This window comes from Microcebus murinus, chromosome 14 (assembly GCF_040939455.1).
Source record: "Microcebus murinus isolate Inina chromosome 14, M.murinus_Inina_mat1.0, whole genome shotgun sequence".
Classification (NCBI taxonomy): Eukaryota; Metazoa; Chordata; class Mammalia; order Primates; family Cheirogaleidae; genus Microcebus; species Microcebus murinus.
The window spans coordinates 81,221,233-81,237,795 of NC_134117.1; the positions used below are offsets into that span (position 1 = coordinate 81,221,233).

At 63.8% G+C, this 16,563-nt stretch overlaps 5 pseudogenes; all 5 read left to right on the forward strand.

The window, feature by feature from the left end:
* The first annotated feature begins 1,239 nt into the window (after positions 1 to 1,239).
* LOC142876046 (uncharacterized) lies at positions 1,240 to 1,358 on the forward strand (annotated as a pseudogene).
* A 3,469-nt stretch (positions 1,359 to 4,827) lies between these two features.
* Positions 4,828 to 4,946, forward strand: LOC142876047 (uncharacterized; annotated as a pseudogene).
* Positions 4,947 to 8,409: 3,463 nt separating this feature from the next.
* Positions 8,410 to 8,528, forward strand: LOC142876048 (uncharacterized; annotated as a pseudogene).
* Positions 8,529 to 11,995: 3,467 nt separating this feature from the next.
* On the forward strand, positions 11,996 to 12,114 carry LOC142876049 (uncharacterized; annotated as a pseudogene).
* Positions 12,115 to 15,585: 3,471 nt separating this feature from the next.
* LOC142876050 (uncharacterized) lies at positions 15,586 to 15,704 on the forward strand (annotated as a pseudogene).
* Positions 15,705 to 16,563: the final 859 nt, after the last annotated feature.

A 16,563-nucleotide genomic window follows, 5' to 3' on the forward strand; every position in this document is an offset into this window, starting at 1 on the left:
AGCCGGGCTTCGCATTCCCACAGCAGCCAGTCGTGGGCTGAGGACACCTGGGGCCTTGGGAACTCCCTGGCTTCTCCTTGGTTTAACATCTAGAGCTGCTTGTGAATCGGGCCGCCACACACACCCGAGTGCAGGTGTCTTCCGCACAGACTGCGGGCCTCGCTCTTCTGAACGCCGCTAGCTCGCCACCCACCCACGGGTGAACCTGGTCAGGGTGCTTTCTCTCGGGGGCAGACTCTTTTCCGGGCGGGCTACCGGTGTCTCTGTTTGCTCGTTTCTTTCTTCCATTTCGGGAAAGGCTTCCTTGCTGGGTGTGGAAATCTCCTATGCCTTCCCTCGCCTATTCTGTCAGCTTTCAAATTCTCTTTCAGTTGCCACCCTCACAGATGGATTAGGAAACTCTTTCCGGTGCACTCATTAGTGAAATGACCTCAATGAAGCTGGAATCCAATATCTAATGGCCGATTTTTAGCGAGTCCACACGCCAGGGTGGTCGGGGTCCAATGCAGCCCCGGCCAGGCCCAGGCCCCTTGGACCGGGCCACAGGAGGACACAGAGGAGGGTCCCGGCCCCCACGAAGCGGTGCCGGCGGTTCTCCACGGGCTTGGGCGTTTTCCAGAGGTAGGAGATGGAGGGGACTGATTTCTTCAGCGCCCCACAAACCACGCCACCCCACCCCACCCATGGGACACATCCCCAGAGAGAGACGCCCCATACACTGGCTCCCCTCCCCCTTGCGCTGTGCCCCAGCCCTGGCCCGGGGGAATAGGCGGCAGCCCACCCACAGGGCGAGGGGGGGCACAGCTGAAAGGGGTTGTGGGGGAGGGCGGCCCCTGGCTGGGGTCAAAGGGCGCGCGCGTGCGCAGTCAGCGTCAGCGGCGGCGACGCGCTGGGGGTGGGCAGCGGGTAGGTGAAGGAGGCCGGGCGAGGAGACGAGGGGGGCTGGGAGGGCTCCACCTTGGCGAGTCCAGCCGTGGAGGCGCATCTTGTGTGAGTGTGAGTGAGTGTGAGTGTGTGTGTGTGTGTATAGAGAGACAGCCCCCCGCCCCGCCCCGCCCATCACCCCCGTCCCTGGGAGCCCACGGGACCCGGCCGGCGAACTCAACAGGCCCGGCCCGGCGCGGGGCCTGGGGCGGGAGGCGGCGGCGGCGGCGGCGGCGGCGGCGGCGGCGGCGGCGGCGGCGGGAAAGCGCAGAGAGGCTCGGCTTCTTGAGCGGGGCAGGGGCGCCCTCCGCCGCCGTCTAGGGCCACACCACCCTGAACGCCCCCGATCTCGTCTGGTCTCGGAAGCTAAGCAGGGTCGGGCCCGGTCAGTACTTGGATGGGAGACTGCCTGGGAATACCGGGGGCCACAGGCTGCTTCTTTTTTTTTTTTTTTTTTTTTGCCTCTTGTTCTGTCCCCTTTCTGGGAGCGCGGCGGCGGCCCGGGGTGGGGGTGACCCCAACCCTCAGCGCCCGCCGCGCTGCCTGGCGCCTCAGCCCGCACCGTGGGGCCTCCTCTTGTCCCAAGCCGCGACACCGCCGCCACGCGGCAGCATGCGTGGCATCTGCACTGTCAGGTCTCAGACCAAAGGTCTGCTCTGTGGGAACAGACACGCTGGAGAAAACCTTGAGAGTCTGAGAGGGGAGGGAGTTCCAGAAGAAGGCCAGGATGTCATTTTGAGGGAGTATGTGACCAGAACTCGTCCCGTTGCTTTTGGGGGTTCTATGGGCTCCCCGCAGGAATCTTTGGTGGTGGCACCTGATGTTGGGGGATCCGGAGTCACACCCAGACCTGCTCCACAGGCCTCCTTTTACTTTTCTCTTCGGATTCATGATTTTTAAAAAGTGTCTCTTACCTCTATGATTGCATTTTCTTTTCTCTCTCTTTTCAAGCAGATGATGGGAGTACAAGTATTCAGGTGACATGTGTTGCCCGTGCACCCCTCCCCCCTGTGTTCTCATTCATATACCTCTCATGTTGTTCCAGCGTATTGTGGGGGTACCAGTGTTAAGGTCGGGTACAGTTGCCCTCTCCAAGCCTCCCCCCTGGGGTCAGAGCTTCAAGTGCGCCCATCCCCCAGTCGGTGCGCACCCACCCCATTCCTAATGGATGTGGATGCCCATCGCCTCCCCCCACCCGCCCGACACCCACCCGATGAAGGTGATTCCTCTCCGTCCACTTAGGTGTCCATCCGTTCGTACCAATTTGCTGGTGAGCGCGCTCACGTGGTGCTCGTGTGTCCATTCTTGGGATACCTGGCTTACTGGAACGGGTTCCAGCTCTGGCCAGGAGAACACGAGAGGCGCCCTCTCACCGCTGCTCCTCACAGCCGAATGGCACTCCGTGGTGTCCACGCGCCACATTTTATTAATGCACTCCTGGATGGATGGGCACTCGGGTCGCTTCCACGTCTTTGCGATTGTGAATTGTGCCCTAACTGTCACCCTACCCCTTACCCAGCCCGTCTCCTCTGCCCCTGCCTGACGCACTCCTCCCCGGCCAGGCCCGTCACTGTCCTGGGCCCCCGCCTGACCGGCTCCTCCCCGCCCGGCCTGTCACCGTCCTCTGCCCCTGCCTGACATGCTCCTTCCCGCCCGGCCTCTCACCGTCCTCGGCCCCTGCCTGACCGGCTCCTCCGTCGCCTGGGCCTTCCAAGGGCTTGGTGTGGAGGCTGCTTCCAGGAAGCCCTCCAGAAACCCGGCAGCAGGGTGGCCGCAGCAGTCTCCAGCAGCCTTCCCTAAGTCGAGTGCGGGGGACGTGCCCCCGCTGTGCCGCGGGGGGCCCAGCCTGGTGTCTTCCCTGATGCCCTGCGGCTGCCGGCTGGGGCTGCCGCTCCCCGCGAGGGGAGAGCCGCGGAGGTGGGGACCGCCTCCTGATGGGGACGTACGTACACGCAGCTCTCCACGTCGGATCCCGGGGCTCTCTGTCCTGCCCGAAGGCCCAGCGGGCCTGCGGGTCCTTAGAGTGGCAAAAACATCCAAAAGCTGAGACTGAGGGTCCGGTGGGTGTCTGCACTTTTGTGCTGGGCACCCCAGGGAGGCCCGGGGGCTGGCTGGACAACGTGGTCTGCTGGGGGGGGGGGGTTTGGAGGAGCAACTGATGCCCTTTGCACCTTGGGTAGCAAGAGTCTGAGGTGTCTCTGAGCCCTGTGCCATGTCCGGGGGGGGGCGCGGGGGGGGGAGGAGGAGGAGGAGGAGGAGGTGGGAAGGGCCGGGGCCTGCAGTCCTGTTCCCGGGGTGGCACGGCAAGTGGCTTCTTCCACAGGCTGCTTGGCCTGGGCTCCCTGCACCTGGGCCTTTGGGGGACTGGCCCTGTGCTTGCCAACACTTCCTGCAGGGACCCAGAGCTGGGAGGTGGCATCTCTCAGCCCTGGGTCGGGCAGAGCCCCAGCGGGCCATGCCCACAACCTCTCTCAGCACCGGTCCCCCAGAAGGCTCCTTTGGGACCAGGATTCTCTTGCGGTGACTCTTTAAGGTCTGGCCCCTGGATGGAGGGGCACCAGGAGTAGAGGAGCAGGAAGGGGAAGGGGGTGGCCATGCGAGGGGACACTTTGAGGCCAAGTCCCAGCTTCAGCCTGATCCTCCTGGGAACCCCGCTCTGAGACAAGGAGCCGGGCTTCGCATTCCCACAGCAGCCAGTCGTGGGCTGAGGACACCTGGGGCCTTGGGAACTCCCTGGCTTCTCCTTGGTTTAACATCTAGAGCTGCTTGTGAATCGGGCCGCCACACACACCCGAGTGCAGGTGTCTTCCGCACAGACTGCGGGCCTCGCTCTTCTGAACGCCGCTAGCTCGCCACCCACCCACGGGTGAACCTGGTCAGGGTGCTTTCTCTCGGGGGCAGACTCTTTTCCGGGCGGGCTACCGGTGTCTCTGTTTGCTCGTTTCTTTCTTCCATTTCGGGAAAGGCTTCCTTGCTGGGTGTGGAAATCTCCTATGCCTTCCCTCGCCTATTCTGTCAGCTTTCAAATTCTCTTTCAGTTGCCACCCTCACAGATGGATTAGGAAACTCTTTCCGGTGCACTCATTAGTGAAATGACCTCAATGAAGCTGGAATCCAATATCTAATGGCCGATTTTTAGCGAGTCCACACGCCAGGGTGGTCGGGGTCCAATGCAGCCCCGGCCAGGCCCAGGCCCCTTGGACCGGGCCACAGGAGGACACAGAGGAGGGTCCCGGCCCCCACGAAGCGGTGCCGGCGGTTCTCCACGGGCTTGGGCGTTTTCCAGAGGTAGGAGATGGAGGGGACTGATTTCTTCAGCGCCCCACAAACCACGCCACCCCACCCCACCCATGGGACACATCCCCAGAGAGAGACGCCCCATACACTGGCTCCCCTCCCCCTTGCGCTGTGCCCCAGCCCTGGCCCGGGGGAATAGGCGGCAGCCCACCCACAGGGCGAGGGGGGGCACAGCTGAAAGGGGTTGTGGGGGAGGGCGGCCCCTGGCTGGGGTCAAAGGGCGCGCGCGTGCGCAGTCAGCGTCAGCGGCGGCGACGCGCTGGGGGTGGGCAGCGGGTAGGTGAAGGAGGCCGGGCGAGGAGACGAGGGGGGCTGGGAGGGCTCCACCTTGGCGAGTCCAGCCGTGGAGGCGCATCTTGTGTGAGTGTGAGTGAGTGTGAGTGTGTGTGTGTGTGTATAGAGAGACAGCCCCCCGCCCCGCCCCGCCCATCACCCCCGTCCCTGGGAGCCCACGGGACCCGGCCGGCGAACTCAACAGGCCCGGCCCGGCGCGGGGCCTGGGGCGGGAGGCGGCGGCGGCGGCGGCGGCGGCGGCGGCGGCGGCGGCGGCGGGAAAGCGCAGAGAGGCTCGGCTTCTTGAGCGGGGCAGGGGCGCCCTCCGCCGCCGTCTAGGGCCACACCACCCTGAACGCCCCCGATCTCGTCTGGTCTCGGAAGCTAAGCAGGGTCGGGCCCGGTCAGTACTTGGATGGGAGACTGCCTGGGAATACCGGGGGCCACAGGCTGCTTCTTTTTTTTTTTTTTTTTTTTGCCTCTTGTTCTGTCCCCTTTCTGGGAGCGCGGCGGCGGCCCGGGGTGGGGGTGACCCCAACCCTCAGCGCCCGCCGCGCTGCCTGGCGCCTCAGCCCGCACCGTGGGGCCTCCTCTTGTCCCAAGCCGCGACACCGCCGCCACGCGGCAGCATGCGTGGCATCTGCACTGTCAGGTCTCAGACCAAAGGTCTGCTCTGTGGGAACAGACACGCTGGAGAAAACCTTGAGAGTCTGAGAGGGGAGGGAGTTCCAGAAGAAGGCCAGGATGTCATTTTGAGGGAGTATGTGACCAGAACTCGTCCCGTTGCTTTTGGGGGTTCTATGGGCTCCACGCAGGAATCTTTGGTGGTGGCACCTGATGTTGGGGGATCCGGAGTCACACCCAGACCTGCTCCACAGGCCTCCTTTTACTTTTCTCTTCGGATTCATGATTTTTAAAAAGTGTCTCTTACCTCTATGATTGCATTTTCTTTTCTCTCTCTTTTCAAGCAGATGATGGGAGTACAAGTATTCAGGTGACATGTGTTGCCCGTGCACCCCTCCCCCCTGTGTTCTCATTCATATACCTCTCATGTTGTTCCAGCGTATTGTGGGGGTACCAGTGTTAAGGTCGGGTACAGTTGCCCTCTCCAAGCCTCCCCCCTGGGGTCAGAGCTTCAAGTGCGCCCATCCCCCAGTCGGTGCGCACCCACCCCATTCCTAATGGATGTGGATGCCCATCGCCTCCCCCCACCCGCCCGACACCCACCCGATGAAGGTGATTCCTCTCCGTCCACTTAGGTGTCCATCCGTTCGTACCAATTTGCTGGTGAGCGCGCTCACGTGGTGCTCGTGTGTCCATTCTTGGGATACCTGGCTTACTGGAACGGGTTCCAGCTCTGGCCAGGAGAACACGAGAGGCGCCCTCTCACCGCTGCTCCTCACAGCCGAATGGCACTCCGTGGTGTCCACGCGCCACATTTTATTAATGCACTCCTGGATGGATGGGCACTCGGGTCGCTTCCACGTCTTTGCGATTGTGAATTGTGCCCTAACTGTCACCCTACCCCTTACCCAGCCCGTCTCCTCTGCCCCTGCCTGACGCACTCCTCCCCGGCCAGGCCCGTCACTGTCCTGGGCCCCCGCCTGACCGGCTCCTCCCCGCCCGGCCTGTCACCGTCCTCTGCCCCTGCCTGACATGCTCCTTCCCGCCCGGCCTCTCACCGTCCTCGGCCCCTGCCTGACCGGCTCCTCCGTCGCCTGGGCCTTCCAAGGGCTTGGTGTGGAGGCTGCTTCCAGGAAGCCCTCCAGAAACCCGGCAGCAGGGTGGCCGCAGCAGTCTCCAGCAGCCTTCCCTAAGTCGAGTGCGGGGGACGTGCCCCCGCTGTGCCGCGGGGGGCCCAGCCTGGTGTCTTCCCTGATGCCCTGCGGCTGCCGGCTGGGGCTGCCGCTCCCCGCGAGGGGAGAGCCGCGGAGGTGGGGACCGCCTCCTGATGGGGACGTACGTACACGCAGCTCTCCACGTCGGATCCCGGGGCTCTCTGTCCTGCCCGAAGGCCCAGCGGGCCTGCGGGTCCTTAGAGTGGCAAAAACATCCAAAAGCTGAGACTGAGGGTCCGGTGGGTGTCTGCACTTTTGTGCTGGGCACCCCAGGGAGGCCCGGGGGCTGGCTGGACAACGTGGTCTGCTGGGCGGGGGGGGGTTTGGAGGAGCAACTGATGCCCTTTGCACCTTGGGTAGCAAGAGTCTGAGGTGTCTCTGAGCCCTGTGCCATGTCCGGGGGGGGGCGCGGGGGGGGGAGGAGGAGGAGGAGGAGGAGGTGGGAAGGGCCGGGGCCTGCAGTCCTGTTCCCGGGGTGGCACGGCAAGTGGCTTCTTCCACAGGCTGCTTGGCCTGGGCTCCCTGCACCTGGGCCTTTGGGGGACTGGCCCTGTGCTTGCCAACACTTCCTGCAGGGACCCAGAGCTGGGAGGTGGCATCTCTCAGCCCTGGGTCGGGCAGAGCCCCAGCGGGCCATGCCCACAACCTCTCTCAGCACCGGTCCCCCAGAAGGCTCCTTTGGGACCAGGATTCTCTTGCGGTGACTCTTTAAGGTCTGGCCCCTGGATGGAGGGGCACCAGGAGTAGAGGAGCAGGAAGGGGAAGGGGGTGGCCATGCGAGGGGACACTTTGAGGCCAAGTCCCAGCTTCAGCCTGATCCTCCTGGGAACCCCGCTCTGAGACAAGGAGCCGGGCTTCGCATTCCCACAGCAGCCAGTCGTGGGCTGAGGACACCTGGGGCCTTGGGAACTCCCTGGCTTCTCCTTGGTTTAACATCTAGAGCTGCTTGTGAATCGGGCCGCCACACACACCCGAGTGCAGGTGTCTTCCGCACAGACTGCGGGCCTCGCTCTTCTGAACGCCGCTAGCTCGCCACCCACCCACGGGTGAACCTGGTCAGGGTGCTTTCTCTCGGGGGCAGACTCTTTTCCGGGCGGGCTACCGGTGTCTCTGTTTGCTCGTTTCTTTCTTCCATTTCGGGAAAGGCTTCCTTGCTGGGTGTGGAAATCTCCTATGCCTTCCCTCGCCTATTCTGTCAGCTTTCAAATTCTCTTTCAGTTGCCACCCTCACAGATGGATTAGGAAACTCTTTCCGGTGCACTCATTAGTGAAATGACCTCAATGAAGCTGGAATCCAATATCTAATGGCCGATTTTTAGCGAGTCCACACGCCAGGGTGGTCGGGGTCCAATGCAGCCCCGGCCAGGCCCAGGCCCCTTGGACCGGGCCACAGGAGGACACAGAGGAGGGTCCCGGCCCCCACGAAGCGGTGCCGGCGGTTCTCCACGGGCTTGGGCGTTTTCCAGAGGTAGGAGATGGAGGGGACTGATTTCTTCAGCGCCCCACAAACCACGCCACCCCACCCCACCCATGGGACACATCCCCAGAGAGAGACGCCCCATACACTGGCTCCCCTCCCCCTTGCGCTGTGCCCCAGCCCTGGCCCGGGGGAATAGGCGGCAGCCCACCCACAGGGCGAGGGGGGGCACAGCTGAAAGGGGTTGTGGGGGAGGGCGGCCCCTGGCTGGGGTCAAAGGGCGCGCGCGTGCGCAGTCAGCGTCAGCGGCGGCGACGCGCTGGGGGTGGGCAGCGGGTAGGTGAAGGAGGCCGGGCGAGGAGACGAGGGGGGCTGGGAGGGCTCCACCTTGGCGAGTCCAGCCGTGGAGGCGCATCTTGTGTGAGTGTGAGTGAGTGTGAGTGTGTGTGTGTGTGTATAGAGAGACAGCCCCCCGCCCCGCCCCGCCCATCACCCCCGTCCCTGGGAGCCCACGGGACCCGGCCGGCGAACTCAACAGGCCCGGCCCGGCGCGGGGCCTGGGGCGGGAGGCGGCGGCGGCGGCGGCGGCGGCGGCGGCGGCGGCGGGAAAGCGCAGAGAGGCTCGGCTTCTTGAGCGGGGCAGGGGCGCCCTCCGCCGCCGTCTAGGGCCACACCACCCTGAACGCCCCCGATCTCGTCTGGTCTCGGAAGCTAAGCAGGGTCGGGCCCGGTCAGTACTTGGATGGGAGACTGCCTGGGAATACCGGGGGCCACAGGCTGCTTCTTTTTTTTTTTTTTTTTTTTTGCCTCTTGTTCTGTCCCCTTTCTGGGAGCGCGGCGGCGGCCCGGGGTGGGGGTGACCCCAACCCTCAGCGCCCGCCGCGCTGCCTGGCGCCTCAGCCCGCACCGTGGGGCCTCCTCTTGTCCCAAGCCGCGACACCGCCGCCACGCGGCAGCATGCGTGGCATCTGCACTGTCAGGTCTCAGACCAAAGGTCTGCTCTGTGGGAACAGACACGCTGGAGAAAACCTTGAGAGTCTGAGAGGGGAGGGAGTTCCAGAAGAAGGCCAGGATGTCATTTTGAGGGAGTATGTGACCAGAACTCGTCCCGTTGCTTTTGGGGGTTCTATGGGCTCCACGCAGGAATCTTTGGTGGTGGCACCTGATGTTGGGGGATCCGGAGTCACACCCAGACCTGCTCCACAGGCCTCCTTTTACTTTTCTCTTCGGATTCATGATTTTTAAAAAGTGTCTCTTACCTCTATGATTGCATTTTCTTTTCTCTCTCTTTTCAAGCAGATGATGGGAGTACAAGTATTCAGGTGACATGTGTTGCCCGTGCACCCCTCCCCCCTGTGTTCTCATTCATATACCTCTCATGTTGTTCCAGCGTATTGTGGGGGTACCAGTGTTAAGGTCGGGTACAGTTGCCCTCTCCAAGCCTCCCCCCTGGGGTCAGAGCTTCAAGTGCGCCCATCCCCCAGTCGGTGCGCACCCACCCCATTCCTAATGGATGTGGATGCCCATCGCCTCCCCCCACCCGCCCGACACCCACCCGATGAAGGTGATTCCTCTCCGTCCACTTAGGTGTCCATCCGTTCGTACCAATTTGCTGGTGAGCGCGCTCACGTGGTGCTCGTGTGTCCATTCTTGGGATACCTGGCTTACTGGAACGGGTTCCAGCTCTGGCCAGGAGAACACGAGAGGCGCCCTCTCACCGCTGCTCCTCACAGCCGAATGGCACTCCGTGGTGTCCACGCGCCACATTTTATTAATGCACTCCTGGATGGATGGGCACTCGGGTCGCTTCCACGTCTTTGCGATTGTGAATTGTGCCCTAACTGTCACCCTACCCCTTACCCAGCCCGTCTCCTCTGCCCCTGCCTGACGCACTCCTCCCCGGCCAGGCCCGTCACTGTCCTGGGCCCCCGCCTGACCGGCTCCTCCCCGCCCGGCCTGTCACCGTCCTCTGCCCCTGCCTGACATGCTCCTTCCCGCCCGGCCTCTCACCGTCCTCGGCCCCTGCCTGACCGGCTCCTCCGTCGCCTGGGCCTTCCAAGGGCTTGGTGTGGAGGCTGCTTCCAGGAAGCCCTCCAGAAACCCGGCAGCAGGGTGGCCGCAGCAGTCTCCAGCAGCCTTCCCTAAGTCGAGTGCGGGGGACGTGCCCCCGCTGTGCCGCGGGGGGCCCAGCCTGGTGTCTTCCCTGATGCCCTGCGGCTGCCGGCTGGGGCTGCCGCTCCCCGCGAGGGGAGAGCCGCGGAGGTGGGGACCGCCTCCTGATGGGGACGTACGTACACGCAGCTCTCCACGTCGGATCCCGGGGCTCTCTGTCCTGCCCGAAGGCCCAGCGGGCCTGCGGGTCCTTAGAGTGGCAAAAACATCCGAAAGCTGAGACTGAGGGTCCGGTGGGTGTCTGCACTTTTGTGCTGGGCACCCCAGGGAGGCCCGGGGGCTGGCTGGACAACGTGGTCTGCTGGGCGGGGGGGGGGGTTGGAGGAGCAACTGATGCCCTTCGCACCTTGGGTAGCAAGAGTCTGAGGTGTCTCTGAGCCCTGTGCCATGTCCGGGGGGGGGGGCGCGGGGGGGGGAGGAGGAGGAGGAGGAGGAGGTGGGAAGGGCCGGGGCCTGCAGTCCTGTTCCCGGGGTGGCACGGCAAGTGGCTTCTTCCACAGGCTGCTTGGCCTGGGCTCCCTGCACCTGGGCCTTTGGGGGACTGGCCCTGTGCTTGCCAACACTTCCTGCAGGGACCCAGAGCTGGGAGGTGGCATCTCTCAGCCCTGGGTCGGGCAGAGCCCCAGCGGGCCATGCCCACAACCTCTCTCAGCACCGGTCCCCCAGAAGGCTCCTTTGGGACCAGGATTCTCTTGCGGTGACTCTTTAAGGTCTGGCCCCTGGATGGAGGGGCACCAGGAGTAGAGGAGCAGGAAGGGGAAGGGGGTGGCCATGCGAGGGGACACTTTGAGGCCAAGTCCCAGCTTCAGCCTGATCCTCCTGGGAACCCCGCTCTGAGACAAGGAGCCGGGCTTCGCATTCCCACAGCAGCCAGTCGTGGGCTGAGGACACCTGGGGCCTTGGGAACTCCCTGGCTTCTCCTTGGTTTAACATCTAGAGCTGCTTGTGAATCGGGCCGCCACACACACCCGAGTGCAGGTGTCTTCCGCACAGACTGCGGGCCTCGCTCTTCTGAACGCCGCTAGCTCGCCACCCACCCACGGGTGAACCTGGTCAGGGTGCTTTCTCTCGGGGGCAGACTCTTTTCCGGGCGGGCTACCGGTGTCTCTGTTTGCTCGTTTCTTTCTTCCATTTCGGGAAAGGCTTCCTTGCTGGGTGTGGAAATCTCCTATGCCTTCCCTCGCCTATTCTGTCAGCTTTCAAATTCTCTTTCAGTTGCCACCCTCACAGATGGATTAGGAAACTCTTTCCGGTGCACTCATTAGTGAAATGACCTCAATGAAGCTGGAATCCAATATCTAATGGCCGATTTTTAGCGAGTCCACACGCCAGGGTGGTCGGGGTCCAATGCAGCCCCGGCCAGGCCCAGGCCCCTTGGACCGGGCCACAGGAGGACACAGAGGAGGGTCCCGGCCCCCACGAAGCGGTGCCGGCGGTTCTCCACGGGCTTGGGCGTTTTCCAGAGGTAGGAGATGGAGGGGACTGATTTCTTCAGCGCCCCACAAACCACGCCACCCCACCCCACCCATGGGACACATCCCCAGAGAGAGACGCCCCATACACTGGCTCCCCTCCCCCTTGCGCTGTGCCCCAGCCCTGGCCCGGGGGAATAGGCGGCAGCCCACCCACAGGGCGAGGGGGGGCACAGCTGAAAGGGGTTGTGGGGGAGGGCGGCCCCTGGCTGGGGTCAAAGGGCGCGCGCGTGCGCAGTCAGCGTCAGCGGCGGCGACGCGCTGGGGGTGGGCAGCGGGTAGGTGAAGGAGGCCGGGCGAGGAGACGAGGGGGGCTGGGAGGGCTCCACCTTGGCGAGTCCAGCCGTGGAGGCGCATCTTGTGTGAGTGTGAGTGAGTGTGAGTGTGTGTGTGTGTGTATAGAGAGACAGCCCCCCGCCCCGCCCCGCCCATCACCCCCGTCCCTGGGAGCCCACGGGACCCGGCCGGCGAACTCAACAGGCCCGGCCCGGCGCGGGGCCTGGGGCGGGAGGCGGCGGCGGCGGCGGCGGCGGCGGCGGCGGCGGCGGGAAAGCTCAGAGAGGCTCGGCTTCTTGAGCGGGGCAGGGGCGCCCTCCGCCGCCGTCTAGGGCCACACCACCCTGAACGCCCCCGATCTCGTCTGGTCTCGGAAGCTAAGCAGGGTCGGGCCCGGTCAGTACTTGGATGGGAGACTGCCTGGGAATACCGGGGGCCACAGGCTGCTTCTTTTTTTTTTTTTTTTTTTTTGCCTCTTGTTCTGTCCCCTTTCTGGGAGCGCGGCGGCGGCCCGGGGTGGGGGTGACCCCAACCCTCAGCGCCCGCCGCGCTGCCTGGCGCCTCAGCCCGCACCGTGGGGCCTCCTCTTGTCCCAAGCCGCGACACCGCCGCCACGCGGCAGCATGCGTGGCATCTGCACTGTCAGGTCTCAGACCAAAGGTCTGCTCTGTGGGAACAGACACGCTGGAGAAAACCTTGAGAGTCTGAGAGGGGAGGGAGTTCCAGAAGAAGGCCAGGATGTCATTTTGAGGGAGTATGTGACCAGAACTCGTCCCGTTGCTTTTGGGGGTTCTATGGGCTCCACGCAGGAATCTTTGGTGGTGGCACCTGATGTTGGGGGATCCGGAGTCACACCCAGACCTGCTCCACAGGCCTCCTTTTACTTTTCTCTTCGGATTCATGATTTTTAAAAAGTGTCTCTTACCTCTATGATTGCATTTTCTTTTCTCTCTCTTTTCAAGCAGATGATGGGAGTACAAGTATTCAGGTGACATGTGTTGCCCGTGCACCCCTCCCCCCTGTGTTCTCATTCATATACCTCTCATGTTGTTCCAGCGTATTGTGGGGGTACCAGTGTTAAGGTCGGGTACAGTTGCCCTCTCCAAGCCTCCCCCCTGGGGTCAGAGCTTCAAGTGCGCCCATCCCCCAGTCGGTGCGCACCCACCCCATTCCTAATGGATGTGGATGCCCATCGCCTCCCCCCACCCGCCCGACACCCACCCGATGAAGGTGATTCCTCTCCGTCCACTTAGGTGTCCATCCGTTCGTACCAATTTGCTGGTGAGCGCGCTCACGTGGTGCTCGTGTGTCCATTCTTGGGATACCTGGCTTACTGGAACGGGTTCCAGCTCTGGCCAGGAGAACACGAGAGGCGCCCTCTCACCGCTGCTCCTCACAGCCGAATGGCACTCCGTGGTGTCCACGCGCCACATTTTATTAATGCACTCCTGGATGGATGGGCACTCGGGTCGCTTCCACGTCTTTGCGATTGTGAATTGTGCCCTAACTGTCACCCTACCCCTTACCCAGCCCGTCTCCTCTGCCCCTGCCTGACGCACTCCTCCCCGGCCAGGCCCGTCACTGTCCTGGGCCCCCGCCTGACCGGCTCCTCCCCGCCCGGCCTGTCACCGTCCTCTGCCCCTGCCTGACATGCTCCTTCCCGCCCGGCCTCTCACCGTCCTCGGCCCCTGCCTGACCGGCTCCTCCGTCGCCTGGGCCTTCCAAGGGCTTGGTGTGGAGGCTGCTTCCAGGAAGCCCTCCAGAAACCCGGCAGCAGGGTGGCCGCAGCAGTCTCCAGCAGCCTTCCCTAAGTCGAGTGCGGGGGACGTGCCCCCGCTGTGCCGCGGGGGGCCCAGCCTGGTGTCTTCCCTGATGCCCTGCGGCTGCCGGCTGGGGCTGCCGCTCCCCGCGAGGGGAGAGCCGCGGAGGTGGGGACCGCCTCCTGATGGGGACGTACGTACACGCAGCTCTCGACGTCGGATCCCGGGGCTCTCTGTCCTGCCCGAAGGCCCAGCGGGCCTGTGGGTCCTTAGAGTGGCAAAAACATCCGAAAGCTGAGACTGAGGGTCCGGTGGGTGTCTGCACTTTTGTGCTGGGCACCCCAGGGAGGCCCGGGGGCTGGCTGGACAACGTGGTCTGCTGGGCGGGGGGGGGTTGGAGGAGCAACTGATGCCCTTCGCACCTTGGGTAGCAAGAGTCTGAGGTGTCTCTGAGCCCTGTGCCATGTCCGGGGGCGGGGCGCGGGGGGGGGGAGGAGGAGGAGGAGGAGGAGGTGGGAAGGGCCGGGGCCTGCAGTCCTGTTCCCGGGGTGGCACGGCAAGTGGCTTCTTCCACAGGCTGCTTGGCCTGGGCTCCCTGTACCTGGGCCTTTGGGGGACTGGCCCTGTGCTTGCCAACACTTCCTGCAGGGACCCAGAGCTGGGAGGTGGCAACTCTCAGCCCTGGGTCGGGCAGAGCCCCAGCGGGCCATGCCCACAACCTCTCTCAGCACCGGTCCCCCAGAAGGCTCCTTTGGGACCAGGATTCTCTTGCGGTGACTCTTTAAGGTCTGGCCCCTGGATGGAGGGGCACCAGGAGTAGAGGAGCAGGAAGGGGAAGGGGGTGGCCATGCGAGGGGACACTTTGAGGCCAAGTCCCAGCTTCAGCCTGATCCTCCTGGGAACCCCGCTCTGAGACAAGGAGCCGGGCTTCGCATTCCCACAGCAGCCAGTCGTGGGCTGAGGACACCTGGGGCCTTGGGAACTCCCTGGCTTCTCCTTGGTTTAACATCTAGAGCTGCTTGTGAATCGGGCCGCCACACACACCCGAGTGCAGGTGTCTTCCGCACAGACTGCGGGCCTCGCTCTTCTGAACGCCGCTAGCTCGCCACCCACCCACGGGTGAACCTGGTCAGGGTGCTTTCTCTCGGGGGCAGACTCTTTTCCGGGCGGGCTACCGGTGTCTCTGTTTGCTCGTTTCTTTCTTCCATTTCGGGAAAGGCTTCCTTGCTGGGTGTGGAAATCTCCTATGCCTTCCCTCGCCTATTCTGTCAGCTTTCAAATTCTCTTTCAGTTGCCACCCTCACAGATGGATTAGGAAACTCTTTCCGGTGCACTCATTAGTGAAATGACCTCAATGAAGCTGGAATCCAATATCAAATGGCCGATTTTTAGCGAGTCCACACGCCAGGGTGGTCGGGGTCCAATGCAGCCCCGGCCAGGCCCAGGCCCCTTGGACCGGGCCACAGGAGGACACAGAGGAGGGTCCCGGCCCCCACGAAGCGGTGCCGGCGGTTCTCCACGGGCTTGGGCGTTTTCCAGAGGTAGGAGATGGAGGGGACTGATTTCTTCAGCGCCCCACAAACCACGCCACCCCACCCCACCCATGGGACACATCCCCAGAGAGAGACGCACCATACACTGGCTCCCCTCCCCCTTGCGCTGTGCCCCAGCCCTGGCCCGGGGGAATAGGCGGCAGCCCACCCACAGGGCGAGGGGGGGCACAGCTGAAAGGGGTTGTGGGGGAGGGCGGCCCCTGGCTGGGGTCAAAGGGCGCGCGCGTGCGCAGTCAGCGTCAGCGGCGGCGACGCGCTGGGGGTGGGCAGCGGGTAGGTGAAGGAGGCCGGGCGAGGAGACGAGGGGGGCTGGGAGGGCTCCACCTTGGCGAGTCCAGCCGTGGAGGCGCATCTTGTGTGAGTGTGAGTGAGTGTGAGTGTGTGTGTGTGTGTATAGAGAGACAGCCCCCCGCCCCGCCCCGCCCATCACCCCCGTCCCTGGGAGCCCACGGGACCCGGCCGGCGAACTCAACAGGCCCGGCCCGGCGCGGGGCCTGGGGCGGGAGGCGGCGGCGGCGGCGGCGGCGGCGGCGGCGGCGGCGGCGGGGGGAAAGCGCAGAGAGGCTCGGCTTCTTGAGCGGGGCAGGGGCGCCCTCCGCCGCCGTCTAGGGCCACACCACCCTGAACGCCCCCGATCTCGTCTGGTCTCGGAAGCTAAGCAGGGTCGGGCCCGGTCAGTACTTGGATGGGAGACTGCCTGGGAATACCGGGGGCCACAGGCTGCTTCTTTTTTTTTTTTTTTTTTTTTGCCTCTTGTTCTGTCCCCTTTCTGGGAGCGCGGCGGCGGCCCGGGGTGGGGGTGACCCCAACCCTCAGCGCCCGCCGCGCTGCCTGGCGCCTCAGCCCGCACCGTGGGGCCTCCTCTTGTCCCAAGCCGCGACACCGCCGCCACGCGGCAGCATGCGTGGCATCTGGACTGTCAGGTCTCAGACCAAAGGTCTGCTCTGTGGGAACCGACACGCTGGAGAAAACCTTGAGAGTCTGAGAGGGGAGGGAGTTCCAGAAGAAGGCCAGGATGTCATTTTGAGGGAGTATGTGACCAGAACTCGTCCCGTTGCTTTTGGGGGTTCTATGGGCTCCACGCAGGAATCTTTGGTGGTGGCACCTGATGTTGGGGGATCCGGAGTCACACCCAGACCTGCTCCACAGGCCTCCTTTTACTTTTCTCTTCGGATTCATGATTTTTAAAAAGTGTCTCTTACCTCTATGATTGCATTTTCTTTTCTCTCTCTTTTCAAGCAGATGATGGGAGTACAAGTATTCAGGTGACATGTGTTGCCCGTGCACCCCTCCCCCCTGTGTTCTCATTCATATACCTCTCATGTTGTTCCAGCGTATTGTGGGGGTACCAGTGTTAAGGTCGGGTACAGTTGCCCTCTCCAAGCCTCCCCCCTGGGGTCAGAGCTTCAAGTGCGCCCATCCCCCAGTCGGTGCGCACCCACCCCATTCCTAATGGATGTGGATGCCCATCGCCTCCCCCCACCCGCCCGACACCCACCCGATGAAGGTGATTCCTCTCCGTCCACTTAGGTGTCCATCCGTTCATACCAATTTGCTGGTGAGCGCGCTCACGTGGTGCTC